The following is a 20,291-nucleotide window of genomic DNA, read 5'->3' on the forward strand; positions in this document are numbered from 1 at the left end:
CGATTGCATCATTTATCGGGGGGGGGGGGGCACGCGGAAAAAACCAGCTCTCCAGTGTGCAATGCTTCTTGATACAAGAAGGCAGGAAAGAAAGCTCCTCAGAAAGTTCTATGGTACTTTCCGATCGCTCCCCGTCTGCAGCGGTATTTCGTAGAATCTAAGGAAGCAAAGCTCATGCGCTAGCACGCGGAGAGGAAGAAGTCCAACGATGGAGATGATCCGAAGCTGAGCCACCTCGTAGATAGTAGCCAGTGGAGAGCATTCAACGCCGTATATGGATTTGCTATAGAAGATCCAAGGAACATCATGCTTGGTGCGTGTACCGATGGCATGAATCCGTTTGGAAACCAGAACACCAACCACAGCACATGGCCCGTGTTTGTATGGATGTACAACCTCCCCCCATGGAAGTGCATGAAGACAAAGTACATACACATGAGCATGCTGATTCAAGGGCCGAAACAACCGGGTAATAGTATTAACCTGTATATGGGACTTCTGCAAGAGGAGCTAGACATGTTATGGAAAACACCGACATGGACATGCGACGCCAGCAAAGTAGAGTATTTCCATATGAGAGCCGCGCTGATGACGACGGTGCACGACTATCTCGATTACGGGTACACCTTAGGCCAGGTGTGCCATAGATAATGCGGATGCACGAGGTGCATGGATGATACAACGTCTCAGCAGCTTACGTCAACAAAAGATGGTGCGGGGAAATCGTGTACATGGGGCATCGTAGATGGCTTGAGAAGGATGACCCGTGGAGAAAGCGTGGAGATCTATTCAATGGGTTGGCTGAGCATCGAGGACCTCCACGTAAGAGGAGTGGCGCCAAAATCAATGAGCTGTTGAGAAACTAGAAACAATGCCCCGCGCCAGGAAAGATCAAAAAGGCGCCGGAGCCACTGCTGAAGGTATGGAAAACAAGGTATGTTTTTTGGGACATGGATTACTGGCCCAATCACGACACGCCTCATTGCCTTGATCAAATGCATATCACGAAGAATGTCCTCGAGAGCTTGCTTGGCACACTGATGAACATGCCGGAGAAGACCAAGGATGGGCCGAAGGCAAGGAAAGACTTGGAAGATTTGAAGATCAGAAAAGATCTCCACCGTAAAAAGCCGACGGAGGAGACGGAGACGGAGGCGGAGGAGGGGTAAAGGGGCAGAAAAGTCGACAAGAAGGAGGAGAATTATTTCCCCCCTTCTTGCTCCACCTTAAGTGCGAAGGAGATCGATCAATTCATCAAGTGCCTTATGGGAATCAAAGTCAGTTTCGGTTACCGTGGGAAGATAAGCAGATTTCTAGACCCCAAGAAGAAGAGGTTCAGCGGGATGAAGTCTCATGACTGTCACGTGATGATGATGCAGATACTCCCGGTTGTCATTAGAGGGATAATGGAGAAGCACGTCTGTCACATGCTTACTGGTCTCTGCAACTTCTTCAACATTATCTCCCGAAAGTCCATAAGTGTCAAGCAGCTCCGAAGGGTACAGGAAGAGATCGTTGTCATACTATGTGAGCTTGAGATGTACTTCCCACCCGCGTTTTTTTACGTCATGGTGCATCTGTGTGTCCACATCGTGCACGACATCATCGACCTCGAGCCGACATTCCTTCGCAGCATGATGCTGTTCGAGAGGATGAATGGGGTCATCAAATGATTCGTTCGTAATGATACGTCTCCAACGTATCTATAATTTTGATTGTTCCATGTTGTTATATTATCATTCTTGGATGTTTTATAATCATTTTATATCATTCTTTGGTACTAACCTATAGACATAGTGCCAAGTGCCAGTTGCTGGTTTTTGCATGTTTTTACATCGCAGGAAATCAATACCAAACAGAGTCCAAATGCAACGGAACTTCACGGAGATTTTTTTTGGACCAGAAGACACCTAATGGGCCCTGGCTGCGCCTGGCTGCTCCGAGGAGAGCACAACACACCAGGGCATGCCAGGAGGCCCAGGCGCGCCCTGGTGGGTTGTGCCCACCTCGGGTGCCCCCGGACCGCCTCTTTGCTCTATAAATACCCCAATATTCCCAAAACCCTAGGGGAGTCGACGAAATATCGATCCAGCCGCCGCAGGGTCCAAAACCACCAGATCCAATCTAGACACCATCTCCGATGGGGTTCACCGCCTCCATTGATGTCTCTCCGATGATGTGTGAGTAGTTCTTTTTAGACCTTCGGGTCCATAGTTAGTAGCTAGATGGCTTCCTCTCTCTCGCTGAATTCTCAATACAATGGTCGCTTGGAGATCCATATGATGTAACTCTTTTTGCGGTGTGTTTGTTGGGATCTGATGAACTTTGAGTTCATGATCAGTTATATATTTTTACATCCATGAAAGTATTTGAGTTTATTTGATCTCTTTTATGCATGATCTCTTATAGCCTCGTATTTCTTCTCCGATATTTGGGTTTTGTTTGGCCAACTTGATCTATTTATCTTGCAATCGGAAGAGGTGCTTTGTAGTGGGTTCGATCTTACGGTGCTTGATCCCAGTGACAGAAGAGGAACCGACACGCATGTATCATTGCTACTAAGGATAAAACGATGGGGTCTATCTCTACATAGATAGATCTTGTCTACATCATGTCATCGTTCTTATTGCATTACTCCGTTTCTACATGAACTTAATACACTAGATGCATGCTGGATAGCGGTCGATGTGTGGAGTAATAGTAGTAGATGCAGGAAGGAGTCGGTCTACTAATCTTGGAAGTGATGCCTATATAACGATCATTGCCTGGATATCGTCATGATTATTTGAAGTTCTATCAATTGCCCAACAGTAATTTGTTTACCCACCGTTTGCTATTTTTCTCGAGAGAAGCCATTAGTGAAACCTACGGCCCCGGGTCTCTTTCTCATATATTTGCCTTTGCGATCTACTTTTCCTTTGCATTTATTTTCAGATCTGTTAAACCAAAAATACAAAAATACTTTGCTGCACTTTATTTTATTTGCGATCAATTTATTCAATCTATTACAACTTTCTTCCGTCCACGCACCGTTACCCGAAAGGGATTGACAACCCCTTTAACACGTCGGGTTGTGAGTGGTTGTTATTTGTGTGCAGGGGATTGTTACGTTGTGTTGCTTGCTTCTCCTGCTGGTTTGATAACCTTGGTTTCATCACTGTGGGAAATACCTACCGTCGCTGTGCTGCATCATCCCTTCCTCTTTGGGTAAATACCGACGTAGTCCTAGCCGACATCAAAAGGAATTTCTGGCGCCGTTGCCGGGGAGGATCTTCAACATATACCAGGTTCCTAATCACAAATCTCATCTCCTCACAATTTACATTATTTGCCATTTGCCTCTCGTTTTCCTCTCCCCCACTTCACAAAAATTTGTCGTTTTATTCGCCCCTCTTCCCTGTTCGTCGTTTTCCTTCCGGATCTGTTTTGTGTGCAATCTTGCTTGCCATTATTATCATGGATAGTCCTTCCTCTATTGTGTGCACTCCCGAGAACGAAGTTCTCAACTTTAAACAAAGGGGAGTAGAAATTCTGAAAGATGCTTAGTATAGAATTTGCAATGCTCATAATATATCTTTCCGTAAGCAATCTACCGTTGTTCTTCTTCGTTGCTTTTATGTGGGCATCACCACTTGGTATAGATTCGTCATTGATACGATTACCAGTGGAAATTTCTTGATGTGTCCCTCTCTTGATGCTTTTAATGCTATGGGAAATTTAGTGGGCTCACCACCTATTATCATTAATGAAACAACTTTGACTCTTGAGCATGTTATGGAAAGATTAGATGTTATTGAAAAGAAAATGCTTACTGAATAGCATATTGAAAATTTGGACAAAAAGATGCATAATGTTGCCACTAAAATTGGGTCAAAGACGGCAGAAGTTTTTATGTTGTTAAAAGAAAAGGAACCATAATGCACGAAAGAATTGAAGAAAGTCTGCCTCAGATTGATAAACTGGAAGAAATCTTTAGTAATTTGAGCACGACTTTTGCTTCCGCTAAAAATATTGAAAAAACTCCCGTAAAAATTGGTAAGACCCAAGTTACCAAGAAGGGTGCAACCTCTAGTAATAATAATGGAGATCTTAAGATGATTAGCATTCACTCAGATTTTATTGAAGTTATAAGGAATCCCTTTGATAAAAATGAATTCTTTAAAGTTGTCCCTAGAAGTATTATCATTGAAAATCTTTATGCTAAATCTCTGAAGGATCCTAAGTGTTTGATTGAGGAGTTGGACAAAGGTGACACAACTTAGATCCTTGCTTTATGCCTAGCTAAGGGCATAAAACTATAGCGCTTGTTGGGAGGCAACCCAATAAATAAAATTTGTTTTTGCTTTTTGCTTTCTGTTCTTGAGTGTTTACACAATTATGCTACTTTTATGATTGTGTTTTATGTGTTTAATTAGTGTCTTTGCCAAGTACAGCCTTTAGGATCTTCTTGGGTGATAGTTGTTTGATCTTGTTGAAAACAGAAACTTTTGCGCTCACAAAAAACTTCTTATTTTTAACTAGAGTGTGATAAAATGCCAATTCTTTCTGCCGAAGATTAATATACAAATTACCCAGGTCGTACTATTTTTTCAGAATTTTTGGAGTTCCAGAAGTATTCGAACAAATCAGATTGCTACACACTGTTCTGTTTTGACAGATTCTGTCTTGTTTGCATTGTGTGCTTATTTTGATGGATCTATGGTTTTCTTTGATGATTTTTTGCCATAGAAAAGTTGGAATACAGTATATATAATGAAAAAATAAAATATGAATTGGTTTGATACAATACTTATACTAGTGACTTATTTTTCTTACACTAACGCATCTCATGAAGGTTTTGGTGAGTTATGTGTGATTGAAGTTTTCAAGTTTTGGGTTATCTTACGATGGATGAAGGAATAAGGAGGAAGAAGAGCCTAAGCATGGGGATCCCCCGGCATCCCAAGCTATTATCCAAAAATGAGCAAACAACTAAGCTTGGGGATGCCCCCGAGTGGCATCCCCCCTTTCTTCTAACGACCATCGGTATTTTACTCGAAGCTATATTTTTATTTGTCACATACTATGTGTTTTGCTTGGAGCGTCTTGTATTATATGTGTGTTTGCTTGTTTTTTTTTGAAGTCTTGATTCCTTGCTGTACACACCTATTTGAGAGAGCCAAAATTATGTCATAACTTGTTAGAATTGCTCTCTATGCTTCACTTAAATTTTTTATGAGCTATGGACTTGCTCTAGTGCTTCACCTTTATCTTTTTGAGCACGGTGTGCTTTAGTATTTTTTAAGAAATGCTTTCTTGCTTCAATTAGATTTATTTGAGAGTTAATAAAATTTTCAAGAAATTCTCTCTTGCTTCACTTAAATTATTTTGAGAGAAAGAAAAATTATGCTCATGATCTTCACTTATATTTGTTCGAGCTTGTCAAAAGAAACATATGAAAATTAGTTCCAAAGTGATAGATATCAAAGAAGGATATAATAAACACTTTCATGAAGATCATTGGACAAAATAAACCTGATTCCTAGTAATAGTTTTGAGATATGATGATGTGATATGGGAGTTATGTTGATGAGTAATTATGCTTTAGTAAGAATATTGATGTTAAGGTTTGTGATTCCCTATGCAAGCATGAAAGTCAATAATAATGCAATTAAATTATATCCTACTTGTGGTGCATTATTAGGCATTAATTATGCTTAATGCTCGATTATGAGATTATTCGTTTCTTGGTTGGTCGCTTCTCAATCTTTTGCTAGCCTTCATTCTGTACTAAGTATGATCTCTACTTGTGCATCCAAAAACCTTTAAACCAGTTTTGCCACATGAGTCCACTATATCTACCTATATGCGGTATTCTCTACCGTCCTAAGCAAATTTGTATGTGCCATCTCTAATTTTCAAAATAAACTTCTCTTTTGTGTGTTCGTTCCGCTCGCGGAGTGGTGAGGGGTGGCTAATATTTTCCATGCTAGATGTGTTATTCTCATGATGAGTGTTTATTTACTTGTCTTTGCTCGAGAGTAAGGAAAACGTATTAGGGATGCCCAGTCCCGAAATGAAAAATGAATTTACTTTATGTTGTCAAATAATAAATTCCTTGGAAAGTGTTGGTATGGATGGCAACCGTGGATACGGCTAGCCATGGAAAGTGAAAGTATGGTTGAAAAATGAATAAACTTTATTTTCTGTTTGCGAACCACCTATGATATATCTACCATGAAAAGTGTTGGGAACTCTAAGTCGTTTTCGTTGGTGGGAAGGATACACCTCCCAAAATGTTTTTATCTCTAATTTTTTCACATTGAGCTCTAGCACCTCTACAAATCCCTACTTCCCTCTGTGAAGGGCCTTTCTTTTACTTTATGCAATTTTTATTTTTGAATTTGAGTCTCCATCTTCTCTTATAAAAGCACCAACTAGGAGGCAATATGATCGTACTTGCGTATTGGGTGTAGTTAATATGCGAGTATGTTTCATGAATGGATCAATGGTTGAGCATGATGGGCTAGGGATAACTTATTTAGCGTTGATATTTTGAAAGGCATGGTTGGTTGTTGATATGCTTGAATATTTAAATTATCATGTCAAAACTAGACTATTGCTTTGAATCACATAAAAGTCCAAATGTCCATGCTATAAAGAAAAGATTATGATATGACATGATAGGAAGCATTCCACATCAAAAATTCTATTTTTATCACTTACCTACTCGAGGACGAGTAGGAGTTAAGCTTGGGGATGCTGATACGTCTCCAACGTATCTATAATTTTTGATTGTTCCATGCTTTTATATTATCAATCTTGGATGTTTTATAATCATTTTATATCATTTTTTGGTACTAACATATTAACATAGTGCCAAGTGCAAGTTGCTGTTTTCTGCATGTTTTTTACATCACAGGAAATCAATACCAAACGGAGTCCAACTGCAACGAAACTTCACGGAGATTTCTTTTGGACGAGAAGACACCTAATGGGCCCTGGCTACGCCTGGGGGGTGCTCCGAGGAGAGTACAACCCACCAGGGCGCGCCAGGAGACCCATGCGCGCCCTGATGGGTTGTGCCCACCTCGGGTGCCCCCGGGACCGCCTCTTTGCTCTATAAATACCCCAATATTCCCAAAACCCTAGGGGAGTCGACGAAATATTGATCCAGCCGCCACAGAGTCTAGAACCACCAGATCCAATCTAGACACCATCTCAGATGGGGTTCACCACCTCCATTGGTGCCTCTCCGATGATGAGTGAGTAGTTCTTTGTAGACATTCGGGTCTGTAGTTAGTAGCTAGATGGCTTCCTCTCTCTCGCTGAATTCTCAATACAATGGTCTCTTGGAGATCCATATGATGTAAAAAATTTGCGGTGTATTTGTTGGGATCTGATGAACTTTGAGTTTATGATCAGATATATCTTTTTATATCCATGAAAGTATTTGAGTTTCTTTGATCTCTTTTATGCATGATCTCTTATAGCCTCGTATTTCTTCTCCGATATTTGGGTTTTGTTTGACCAACTTGATCTATTTATCTTGCAATGGGAAGAGGTTCTTTGTAGTGGGTTCGATCTTATGGTGCTTGATCCCAATGACAGAAGGGGAACCGACACGTATGTATCGTTGCTACTAAGGATAAAATGATGGGGTCTATCTCTACATAGATAGATCTTGTCTACATCATGTCATCGTTCTTATTGCATTACTCCATTTCTCCATGAACTTAATACACTAGATGCATGCTGGATAGCGGTCGATGTGTGGAGTAATAGTAGTAGATGCAGGAAGGAGTCGGTCTACTAATCTTGGACGTGATGCCTATATAACGATCATTGCCTGGATATCGTCATGATTATTTGAAGTTCTATCAATTGCCCAACAGTAATTTGTTTACCCACCGTTTGCTATTTTTCTCGAGAGAAGCCATTAGTGAAACCTACGGCCCCGGGTCTCTTTCTCATATATTTGCCTTTGCGGTCTACTTTTCCTTTGCATTTATTTTCAGATCTGTTAAACCAAAAATACAAAAATACTTTGTTGCACTTTATTTTATTTGCGATCTATTTATTCAATCTATTACAACTTTCTTCCGTCCACGCACCGTTACCCGAAAGGGATTGACAACCCCTTTAACACGTCGGGTTGTGAGTGGTTGTTATCTGTGTGCAGGGGATTGTTACGTTGTGTTGCTTGGTTCTCCTGCTGGTTTGATAACCTTGGTTTCATCACTGTGGGAAATACCTACCGTCGCTGTGCTGCATCATCCCTTCCTCTTGGGGGAAATACCGACGTAGTCCTAGCCGACATCAAAAGGAATTTCTGGCGCCGTTGCCGGGGAGGATCTTCAACATATACCAGGTTCCTAATCACAAATCTCATCTCCTCACAATTTACATTATTTGCCATTTGCCTCTCGTTTTCCTCTCCCCTACTTCACAAAAATTTGCCGTTTTATTCGCCCCTCTTCCCTGTTCGCCGTTTTCTTTCCGGATCTGTTTTGTGTGCAATCTTGCTTGCCATTATTATCATGGATAGTCCTTCCTCTATTGTGTGCACTCCCGAGAACGAAGTTCTCAACTTTAAACAAAGGGGAGTAGAAATTCTGAAAGATGCTTAGTATAGAATTTGCAATGCTCATAATATATCTATCCGTAAGCAATCTACCATTGTTCTTCTTCGTTGCTTTTATGTGGGCATCACCACCTGGTATAGATTCGTCATTGATACGATTACCTGTGGAAATTTCTTGATTTGTCCCTCTCTTGATGCTTTTAATGCTATGGGAAATTTAGTGGGCTCACCACCTATTATCATTAATGAAACAACTTTGACTCTTGAGAATGTTATGGAAAGATTAGATGCTATTGAAAAGAAAATGCTTATTGAAGAGCATATTGAAAATTTGGACAAAAAGATGCATAATGTTGCCACTAAAATTGGGTCAAAGACGGGAGAAGTTTTTATGTTGTTAAAAGAAAAGGAACCGTAATGCACGAAAGAATTGAAGAAAGTCTGCCTCAGATTGATAAATTGGAAGAAATCTTTAGTAATTTGAGCATGGCTTTTGCTTCCGCTAAAAATATTGAAAAAACTCCCGTAAAAATTGGTAAGACCCAAGTTACCAAGAAGGGTGCAACCTCTAGTAATAATAATGGAGATCTTAGGATGATTAGCATTCACTCAGATTTTATTGAAGTTATAAGGAATCCCTTTGATAAAAATGAATTCTTTAAAGTTGTCCCTAGAAGTATTATCATTGAAAATCTTTATGCTAAATCTCTGAAGGATCCTAAGTGTTTGATTGAGGAGTTGGACAAAGGTGACACAACTTAGATCCTTGCTTTATGCCTAGCTAAGGGCGTAAAACTATAGCGCTTGTTGGGAGGCAACCCAATAAATAATTGTTTTTGCTTTTTGCTTTCTGTTCTTGAGTGTTTACACAATTATGCTACTTTTATGATTGTGTTTTATGTGTTTAATTAGTGTTTTTGCCAACTAAAGCCTTTAGGATCTTCTTGGGTGATAGTTGTTTGATCTTGTTGAAAACAGAAACTTTTGCGCTCACAAAAAACTTCTTATTTTTAACTAGAGTGTGATAAAATGCCAATTCTTTCTGCCGAAGATTAATATACAAATTACCCAGGTCGTACTATTTTTTTCAGAATTTTTGGAGTTCCAGAAGTATTCGAACAAATCAGATTGCTACACACTGTTCTGTTTTGACAGATTCTGTCTTGTTTGCATTGTGTGCTTATTTTGATGGATCTATGGTTTTCTTTGATGATTTTTTGCCATAGAAAAGTTGGAATACAGTATATATAATGAAAAAATAAAATATGAATTGGTTTGATACAATACTTATACTAGTGACTTATTTTTCTTACACTAACGCATCTCATGAAGGTTTTGGTGAGTTATGTGTGATTGAAGTTTTCAAGTTTTGGGTTATCTTACGATGGATGAAGGAATAAGGAGGAAGAAGAGCCTAAGCATGGGGATCCCCCGGCATCCCAAGCTATTATCCAAAAATGAGCAAACAACTAAGCTTGGGGATGCCCCCGAGTGGCATCCCCCCTTTCTTCTAACGACCATCGGTATTTTACTCGAAGCTATATTTTTATTTGTCACATACTATGTGTTTTGCTTGGAGCGTCTTGTATTATATGTGTGTTTGCTTGTTTTTTTTTTGAAGTCTTGATTCCTTGCTGTACACACCTATTTGAGAGAGCCAAAATTATGTCATAACTTGTTAGAATTGCTCTGTATGCTTCACTTAATTTTTTTATGAGCTATGGACTTGCTCTAGTGCTTCACCTATATCTTTTTGAGCATGGTCTGCTTTAGTATTTTTGAAGAAATGCTCTCATGCTTCACTTAGATTTATTTGAGAGTTAATAAAATTTTCAAGAAATTCTCTCTTGCTTCACTTAAATTATTTTGAGAGAAAGAAAAATTATGCTCATGATCTTCACTTATAATTGTTCGAGCTTGTCAAAAGAAACATATGAAAATTAGTTCCAAAGTGATAGATATCCAAGAAGGATATAATCAAAACTTTCATGAAGATCATTGGACAAAATAAACCTGATTCCTAGTAATAGTTTTGAGATATGATGATGTGATATGTGAGTTATTTTGATGAGTGATTATGCTTTAGTAAGAATATTGGTGTTAAGGTTTGTGATTCCCTATGCAAGCACGAAAGTCAATAATAATGCAATTAAATTATATCCAACTTGTGGTGCATTATTCCGTGTTAATTATTCTTAATGCTTGATTATGAGATTATTCGTTTCTTGGTTGGTCGCTTCTCAATCTTTTGCTAGCCTTCATTCTGCACTAAGTATGATCTCTACTTGTGCATCCAAAAACCTTTAAACCAGTTTTGCCACATGTGTCCACTATATCTACCTATATGCGGTATCCTCTACCGTTCTAAGCAAATTTGTATGTTCCATCTCTAATTTTCAAAATAAACTTCTCTTTTGTGTGTTCGTTCCGCTCGCGGAGTGGTGAGGGGTGGCTAATATTTTCCATGCTAGATGTGTTATTCTCACGATGAGTGTTTATTTACTTGTCTTTGCACGGGAGTAAGGAAAAGGTATTGGGGATGCCCAGTCCCGAAATGAAAAATGAATTTACTTTATGTTGTCAAATAATAAATTCCTTGGAAAGTGTTGGTATGGATGGCAACCGTGGATATGGCTAGCCATGGAAAGTGAAAGTATGGTTGAAAAATGAATAAACTTTATTTTCTGTTTGGGAACCACCTATGATATATCTACCACGGAAAGTGTTGGGAACTCTAAGTCATTTTCGTTGGTGGGAAGGATACACCTCCCAAAATGTTTTTATCTCTAATTTTTTCACTTTGAGCTCTGGCACCTCTACAAATCCCTACTTCCCTCTATGAAGGGCCTTTCTTTTACTTTATGCAATTTTTATTTTTGAATTTGAGTCTCCATCTTCTCTTATAAAAGCACCAACTAGGAGGCAATATGATCGTACTTGCATATTGGGTGTAGTTAATATGCGAGTATGTTTCATGAATGGATCAATGGTTGAGCATGATGGGCTAGGGATAACTTATTTTAGCGTTGATATTTTGAAAGACATGGTTGGTTGTTGATATGCTTGAGTATTTAAATTATCATGTCAAAACTAGAGTATTGCTTTGAATCACATAAAAGTCCAAATGTCCATGCTATAAAGAAAAGATTATGATATGACATGATAGGAAGCATTCCACATCAAAAATTCTATTTCTATCACTTACCTACTCGAGGACGAGTAGGAGTTAAGCTTGGGGATGCTGATACGTCTCCAACATATCTATAATTTTTGATTGTTCCATGCTTTTATATTATCAATCTTGGATGTTTTATAATCATTTTATATCATTTTTTGGTACTAACCTATTAACATAGTGCCAAGTGCAAGTTGTTGTTTTCTGCATGTTTTTTACATCACAGGAAATCAATACCAAACGGAGTCCAACTGCAACGAAACTTCACAGAGATTTTTTTGGACCAGAAGACACCTAATGGGCCCTGGCTACGCCTGGGGGGTGCTCCGAGGAGAGCACAGCCCACCAGCGCACGCCAGGAGACCCAGGCGCGCCCTGATGGGTTGTGCCCACCTCGGGTGCTCCCCGGACTGCCTCTTTGCTCTATAAATACCCCAATATTCCCAAAACCCTAGGGGAGTCGACGAAATATTGATCCAGCCGCCACAGAGTCTAGAACCACCAGATCCAATCTAGACACCATCTCAGATGGGGTTCACCACCTCCATTGGTGCCTCTCCGATGATGCGTGAGTAGTTCTTTGTAGACATTCGGGTCCGTAGTTAGTAGCTAGATGGCTTCCTCTCTCTCGCTGAATTCTCAATACTATGGTCTCTTGGAGATCCATATGATGTAAAAAAATTGCGGTGTATTTGTTGGGATCTGATGAACTTTGAGTTTATGATCAGATATATCTTTTTATATCCATGAAAGTATTTGAGTTTCTTTCATCTCTTTTATGCATGATCTCTTAAAGCCTCGTATTTCTTCTCCGATATTTGGGTTTTGTTTGACCAACTTGGTCTATTTATCTTGCAATGGGAAGAGGTGCTTTGTAGTGGGTTCGATCTTATGGTGCTTGATCCTAGTGACAGAAGGGGAACCGACACGTATGTATCGTCTCTACTAAGGATAAAATGATGGGGTCTATCTCTACATAGATAGATCTTGTCTACATCATGTCATCGTTCTTATTGCATTACTCCGTTTCAAATAAGATTTTATTTTGGAGTTTTTCGCTATTTTATTTGGATAAGAAAAATATTCACGTTTTTCAAAATTGCATTTGGGCCCCAAATAAATGTTCATCTTGTCCGGCTTCATTTTAGAAGTCAGGGAAAATTTATTTCGGGATTTTTGGAGTTCGTTTAGTATTTCTTTTGTTTGTTTTTTTGCGCGTATTTATTAAAAAAACGAAACCTACTATGGGTCGTGCTCGGCCAGGACTCCCCTGGCCGGGTCCTTTATAAGTCGCGGCCCGACCCCGCCGTTGGCCCAAGCCGCTGCCCCCGAACCCTAACCCTAGCCGAACCCGCCGCCGCCCGACGCCCGACCCCGCCGCCCGTCGTCCCGCCGCCGCCCGCCGACCCTGCCGGAGCTGCCGCCCCTCGCCGAGGTAGCCGCCGGCGGTTTTCTCTAGAAAGCCGCCCGGTTTTTTTTATAAAAAAACTACGGTTGTTTTATTTTTTTAGATCGGTTTATTTTTCTTTTTCTCGGTTTAGTTAATTAGCGAGCGTTCGCTCGTTCGTTCGTTTTAACGAACGTGTTCATCGTTTAGTTACAGTTAACGAACGTTCGTTCGGTAAACTGTTCGTCAGTTTTTTCTTTTTCTCGGATTTTCCGCGATTATTCCAGATCGCGATTTCTGATCCGATTTTCGTTCTGGTATATCTTTTCGCTCGTTTATCGGAATCAGGCGATTCAAGCGCCTAGAGTTTCGTCTCGAAATTCTCTTTCCGTTTAACCAACTTAAACAAGTTTTTTCTACTGTAAAATTTGACTTAGATCCAGATTAGTAAACGAAGCTTGTTTCCTTCGCCGTTTGACTTTCGTTGCTTCGTTTGATTTGATTCTTTTTGCAAACCGGAGTTCTTAAGCTGAACTTTCTGGTTAGATCTTTTATTTGAGTTTTACCTGTGCATTAGTTGAGTGCTTACTGTATACTTGTTTGTTTGCGATAGAGTACCCGGAGTGCGCCGCTTGCTACTTCGAATCTCTAGGTTTCATGGATCATCAGCAAGGCAAGTAACACTTTGATCATACCTCTTTACTACCCAGTTTTATTGCATTAGACAAATCCTCAAACATTGCATGATTAGGATCTAATTAAATTGTGGGTATTGGGAAGTAGATGAGGTAGTACCTACTACCTGTTTTGTTATCAAACCCTGGGAGTTACTTCTACGTTTGCTCATGTTGCTATGCTATGCTAGTAGACATGGATTGGGTGAGTGTATCCATGACAGATATGAGATTGTTAATTTAATGGTTTACTTAAGGTGGCAACTTAAACACACATCTGGGTGGATTGAGGCACCTGGGTATTTCCAGTGATTGCCTGTTTTCTTTTGGACCGCCACCCAGGCTCAAAGGGATCATGAGATTATTCATGCTAGAAACATCCGTGTGCAGCCACAAGCTATTATGGGCTCTAGCATAGTTGATTAAGTCGTGTGAACTCTTACAGTGGTAGACTAGCAGATGTAGGGGAAAGTAGGTGTAACTGTCTACCCAATCGTAAGGTGCAAACGCTTCTGAAAGACTATGTCTCGGTCATCCGTTTCTCAAACACCATGTAGTGCGAGAAATCCAACGGAGGAGATCGAGTCTTGTGGGGAAAAGTGCACAAACCTCTGCAGAGTGTATAAACTAATCATGGTTAGCCGTGTCCCCGGTTATGGACATCTTGAGTATCTAGTACTTGGATTATCATGTGAATCTCATCATGTTACTCAAATTAATTTTGTTGGGTTAAGGATTATACTTAATTGGGATTCAGATGCTGTCAACCATTCTCAATGTTTAACAACCACCATGATAGTTAAATAAAATTTATTCCTTTGCAGTAGGGAAAAATTGGCTTTTCTCAAAACTGTAACCATAGAGCTTAAACACCAGCCAAATATGCATGTAGTATAGCTTTATTCTGTTCATTACTCTCTATGTGTTATTTTGCCAGCATATTCCATGTGCTGACCCGTTTTCGGGCTGCAACGTTTCATGTTGCAGACTTTTCAAATGACGAGTAAGGTGCCTTAGGTCGTGGTCTTATACTCAGTGATGCCGTTGGAGTTGATGGACTCACTTATCTTCCAAGTCTTCCGCTGTTATCGTTTTGGCTGGCCTTAAGCCATATTTGTCATAATTATTTCTCTTTTGAGATACTCGATGTAATAAGTGCGTGATTGCTACTCTGTTATAATCCTCCATGTACTGTGCGTGTCAGCATTACTGATCCAGGGATGACACTGGTGCATGGTAGATCAGACTGTTTGAGGTCTGGTCTCTACATACCATTGATATGAAAAGTGACATTGCTATTATTGCAATCAATAACAGCCCCTGCAGTATTCAAAAAGGGTCTACCAAGGATAATCGACATGTTGTCGTCCTCGGGCATCTCAAGTATAATAAAGTCTGTTAAGATAGTAACATTTGGGACAACAATAGGCAAATCCTCAGAAATACCGATAGGTATGGCAGTTGATTTGTCAGCCATTTGCAATGATATCTTAGTAGGTGTGAGTTTATTCAGATCAAGTCTTTTATATAAAGAGAAAGGCATAACACCAACACCAGCTCACATAAAGCAGTTTTGACATAATTTCTTTTAATAGAGCAAGGTATAGTTGGTATTCCTGGATCTCCAAGTTTTTTAGGTACTCCATCCTTAAAATAATAATTAGCAAGCATGGTGGAGATTTCAGCTTCAAGTATTTTTCTTTTATTAGTGACAATCTCTTTCATGTATTTAGCATAAGGGCCCATCTTTAAAATGTCAGTCAAACGAGTGCGCAAAAAGACTGGCCTAAGCATTTCAGCAAAGCTTTCAAATTCTTCATCATCTTTTTTCTTAGATGGTTTAGGTTGAAATGGCATGGGTTTCTAAAACTGATGGCTCTCTTTCTTTACCATGTTTCTAGCAACAAATTCTCTTTTATCATAACGTTTATTTTTAGGATGTGGGTTATCAAGATTAATAGCGGGTTATTTCAACATCATTATCTCGTTCTTTATCATTTTCTGGTTGAGCATCTACATGAGCATCATCATTGTCATTTTCATTAACACTAGGTGAATGTTCATTACCAGATTGAGTTTCAGCATCAGAGATAGAGACATCATTGTTATCTTCATAAGGTTTTTCAACCTTAGGTTCACTAGAAGTATGCAAAGTCCTATCATTTTCTTTCTCTTCTTCCTTTTAAAAGGACTAGGTGCATCCGTATTAATTCTTTGAGAGTGTTGTTCAATTCTCTTAGGGTGTCCCTCAGGATAAAGTGGCTCCTGAGTACCTCCTCTAGTTGCTACTCTAACAGCATAATCATTCATATTATTGTTCATTCCACTAATCAATTCTCTTTGAGATTTAGCAACGTGTTCTAACTGGGTTTGAACCATAGAGGCATGTTTTCCTACACCTCTAACATCATTACTAATTCTAAAAAACAAGTTACTCAAGCGAGCAATGATATTAGAATTTTGCTTTAGTTTTTCATAACATAGGCATTGAAGTGATCTTGTTTCATGATATAATTGTCAAATTCATACAAGCATTGATGAGGAGATTTATTATGAGGGATATCACCTTCATCAAACTTTAAAAGAGAATTTACCTCCACCACCTGTGGTGGTGTGTCAAGCCATGTATTTCTTCAATAGGTGGTAAGTTCTTAACATCTTCATCTTTAATACCTTTTTCCTTCATACATTTCTTTGCTTCTTGCTTATCTTCAGGACTGAGAAATAAGATACCCCCGTTCATTGGAGTGGGTTTAGGCGGTGGTTTAGGAAGTGTACAATCATCATAATTCTTCAATATATTATTCAATAATTCCTCACCTTGTTCAACGGTTCGTTCCCTGAAACCACAACCAACACAACTATCTAGGAAGTCCCTAGAAGCATCGGCTAGTCCATTATAGAAGATATCAAGTATTTATTTTCTTAAGAGGATGACTAGGCAAAGCATTAAGTAATTGGATAAGCCTCCCCCAAGCTTGTGGGAGACTCTCTTATTCAATTTGCCCAAAGTTAAATATTTCCTGTAAGGCAGCTTGTTTCTTATGAACATGAAAATATTTTTCAGAGAAGTAATAAATCATATCTTGGGGACTACACACACAACGAGGAGCAAGAGTATTGTACCATATCATAGAATCATCCTTTAATGAGAACGAAAATAACCTAAGAATATAGTAGTAGTGAATTTTCTCATCATGAGCAAAATGGGTGGCTATATCATTTAATTTAGTAAGATGTGCCACAACAGTTTCAGTTTCATAGCCATGTAAAGGATCAGATTCAACCAAAATAATTAACTCTGGGTCGATAGAGAACTCATAATCCTTATCAGCAACAAAGATAGGTGAAGTAGCAAACTTAGGATCACATTTCATTCTAGCATTCAAGGATTTTTCTTTCAACTTGCATAATAACTTCTTAAAATCATCTCTAACCTTGCAAGCAAGAAAGTCTCTAGCTACCTCTCCATCCATAACATAACCCTTAGGTATCTTAGGCAATTCATATCTAGGAGAGCTAGGTCTAATAGGTGTTTCATAGTTCTCTGTTTCAAAGACTTCATCAGTTGCAGCAATTTCATCAGTTTCAGCATTCTCAATATCTTTAGCTCTTGCAAGTTGTTCATCAAGAAATTCACCTAGTGGCACATTATCATCTAGCAAGGTACTAGATGGCATCATTCATAGAAGAAGTAGCATCATCAATAAGTTGCGACATATCAGAATTAATAGCAGGTGGTGGTGTTGCAAGTCTATTCAAAACAGAAGGTGAATCAAGTGCAGAACTGGATGGAAATTCCATACCTCCCCTCGTCTTAGAGGGAACGATCTTAGTTCTGGTATCTTTCAGATTCTTCATTGTGATCAATAGATATAAATCCCAAGTGACTAACAAATATAGCTATGCTCCCCGTCAACGGCGCCAGAAAAAGGTCTTGATAAACCACAAGTATAGGGGATCGCAACAGGTTTCGAGGGTAGAGTATTCAACCTAAATTTATAGATTCGGCACAAGGGGAGCCAAAGAATATTTGTAAGTATTAGCAGTTGAGTTGTCAATTCAACCACACCTGGAGATTAAATATCCGCAGCAAAGTTATCAGTAGCGCAGTAATATGATAGTTTGATAGTAGTAGTATCAATAGCAGTGGTAACAGTAACAACAGTAACAGTTGTGTAGTAGTTGAAATAGTAGCAATAGCAATAGTAACTTAGCAAGAACAATATATGAAAATCTCGTAGGCATTGGATCGGTGATTTCATTGTATAATATTCTTCATATAACAATCATAACCTAGGGCGATACAAAACTAGCTTCAGTTCATAAATATAATGTAGGCATGTATTCCATAAATAGTCATCCATGCTTATGAAAAGAACTTGCATGGCATCTTTTGTCCTACCCTCCCGTGGCAGTGGGGTCCATAAGGAAACTAAGGGATATTACGGCCTCCTTTTATTAGAGAACCGGAACAAAGCATTAACAGATATTGAATACATGAACTCCTCAAACTACGGTCATCATCGGAAAGATCCCAATTGTTATCACCTTGGGACTTACGGATCATATCACATAATAGGTGCATATAACTTGCAAGATCGGATCACGAACATAGATATAATGGTGAAAACATAAATGGTTCAGATCAGAAATTATGGCACTCGGGCCCTAATGACAAGCATTAAGCATAGCAAAGTCATAGCAACATCAATCTCAGAACATAGTGGGTACTAGGGATCAAGCCCTAACAAAACTAACTCAATTACATGATGAATCTCATCCAACTCCTCACCGACCGGCGAGCCTATGAAGGAATTACTCACTCCCGGCGGTGAGCATCATGAAATTGGTGATGGAGGATGGTTGATGATGATGAAGACCGAAGATCCCCCCTCTCTAGAGCCCCGAACCGGCTCTAGATCTGGCATCCCGATGGAGAATAGGAGGTGGCAGCGGCTTTGTATCGTAAAACGCGATGAAACTTTCTCTCCTATTTTTTCTGGAAAAATAGGATTTTATAGCGTCGGGATTAGGGTTAGCGGAGCCTCGTGGGCCCCGCTACCCACCAGGGCGCGCTAGAGGGGGATGGCGCGCCCAGGTGCCTAGTGGGCAGTTGGGCCCCCCTCTATTCTGCCTTGTTCCAGTATTTTTTATTTATTCCACAATAATTGTCCAAAAAGTTTCGTCCAATTCTGAGAACTTTTATTTCTACACAAAAACAACACCATGCTAATTCTGCTGAAAACAACGTAAGTCCAGGTTAGTTTCATTGAAATCATGCAAATTAGAGTCCAAAACAAGAGCAAAATCATTAGGAAAAGTAGATACGATGGAGATGTATCACGCGTTGGCGAGAACCAAGGTAGCAGGAGGCGCGTCGATTCCTTCAAGTTCATCATCATCACTACCCATGGCGCCCGAGAAGAAGGGTTCCATTGATGTCAAGCCTTCTATGTCCCAACACCTATCTCCTTTGTCTGTAGGCTGGGTAGGCGATGTTGCCGCCGCGGACGGAGCAAACGTTGAAGTGGGCACGACCGGCCCGGGCAGGGCGGTTGTCGAGCCCACCGTAACGGGAGTAGGTGGTGGGGATGCTAGAGGCGGACGCCTACCTCAAAGCTTAGGCGAAGACGATGTTCATGGCGCGAGTGACGCTGGTCTTTTACCCCCGCCTCCTCCTGGTGCCCGCGAACCAGCGGCGTTGTTGTGCCTCCACAGCAACGCCCGCATGGCAAATCGCCCATCGACAAAGCTCAAGACCCACGGGCGTGGCTTCCACCACAGCAACTCCATGTTGCCCCCACGACACGATGACAAGAGTGCAACGATGCTACTGCTGGCTCCGCCAGGAGTCGAGCGATGTTGCGCTCTTCGCGTTCCAACATGCCCTCAACAGCAACGGAGGCAATGGCGCGAGCACAGATGTTGCTGGATTTTCCTCCAGTAGCTCACAAGATGGATGAGTGGAGAGCCACCATCCGCAGTTTGATCGAGTTGGCTGATGCGAAGAGGTCCCTGTTGGCAGAGTCTTCATGGGGGGCAGCCAACTGCGTCTACGCCTCAGACTGAAGGCCGTGTGGTGGGCGGTGCACCTATAGTGCAATCACCTACTCGGCAACAATCTCAGTGGCAGCACCAGCACTCACAATGGGCTCAACAAGATGCACATCTGAATGACGCGTCGATGGCTTCCTCAGACTTGCAGATGCAGCAAGATCAGAGGCAAGTGTTGCTGGACAGACAAGCGGAAGATGCCCGCACCACCATCCAGCGGTGCCAGGAGGAGCTCCATCAGTCAGATGAGCACAACGGCTAGTTGTCAATGAGCCAGCACCATTGTTGGCGGGTTCTTACCTTATGAGGTTGGGTGCCCTACCTTCACGCGTGAGCTGCGACAAGTCTGTTGGCCGTCCGTCCACGCGTTCAAGCATGAGGTCCCAGAAAAGTATGACGACAATTAGAGCCCAGTAGAGTTCTTGGGCATTTATA

This window comes from Triticum aestivum, chromosome 7D, assembly GCF_018294505.1.
Source record: "Triticum aestivum cultivar Chinese Spring chromosome 7D, IWGSC CS RefSeq v2.1, whole genome shotgun sequence".
NCBI classification, from domain to species: domain Eukaryota; kingdom Viridiplantae; phylum Streptophyta; class Magnoliopsida; order Poales; family Poaceae; genus Triticum; species Triticum aestivum.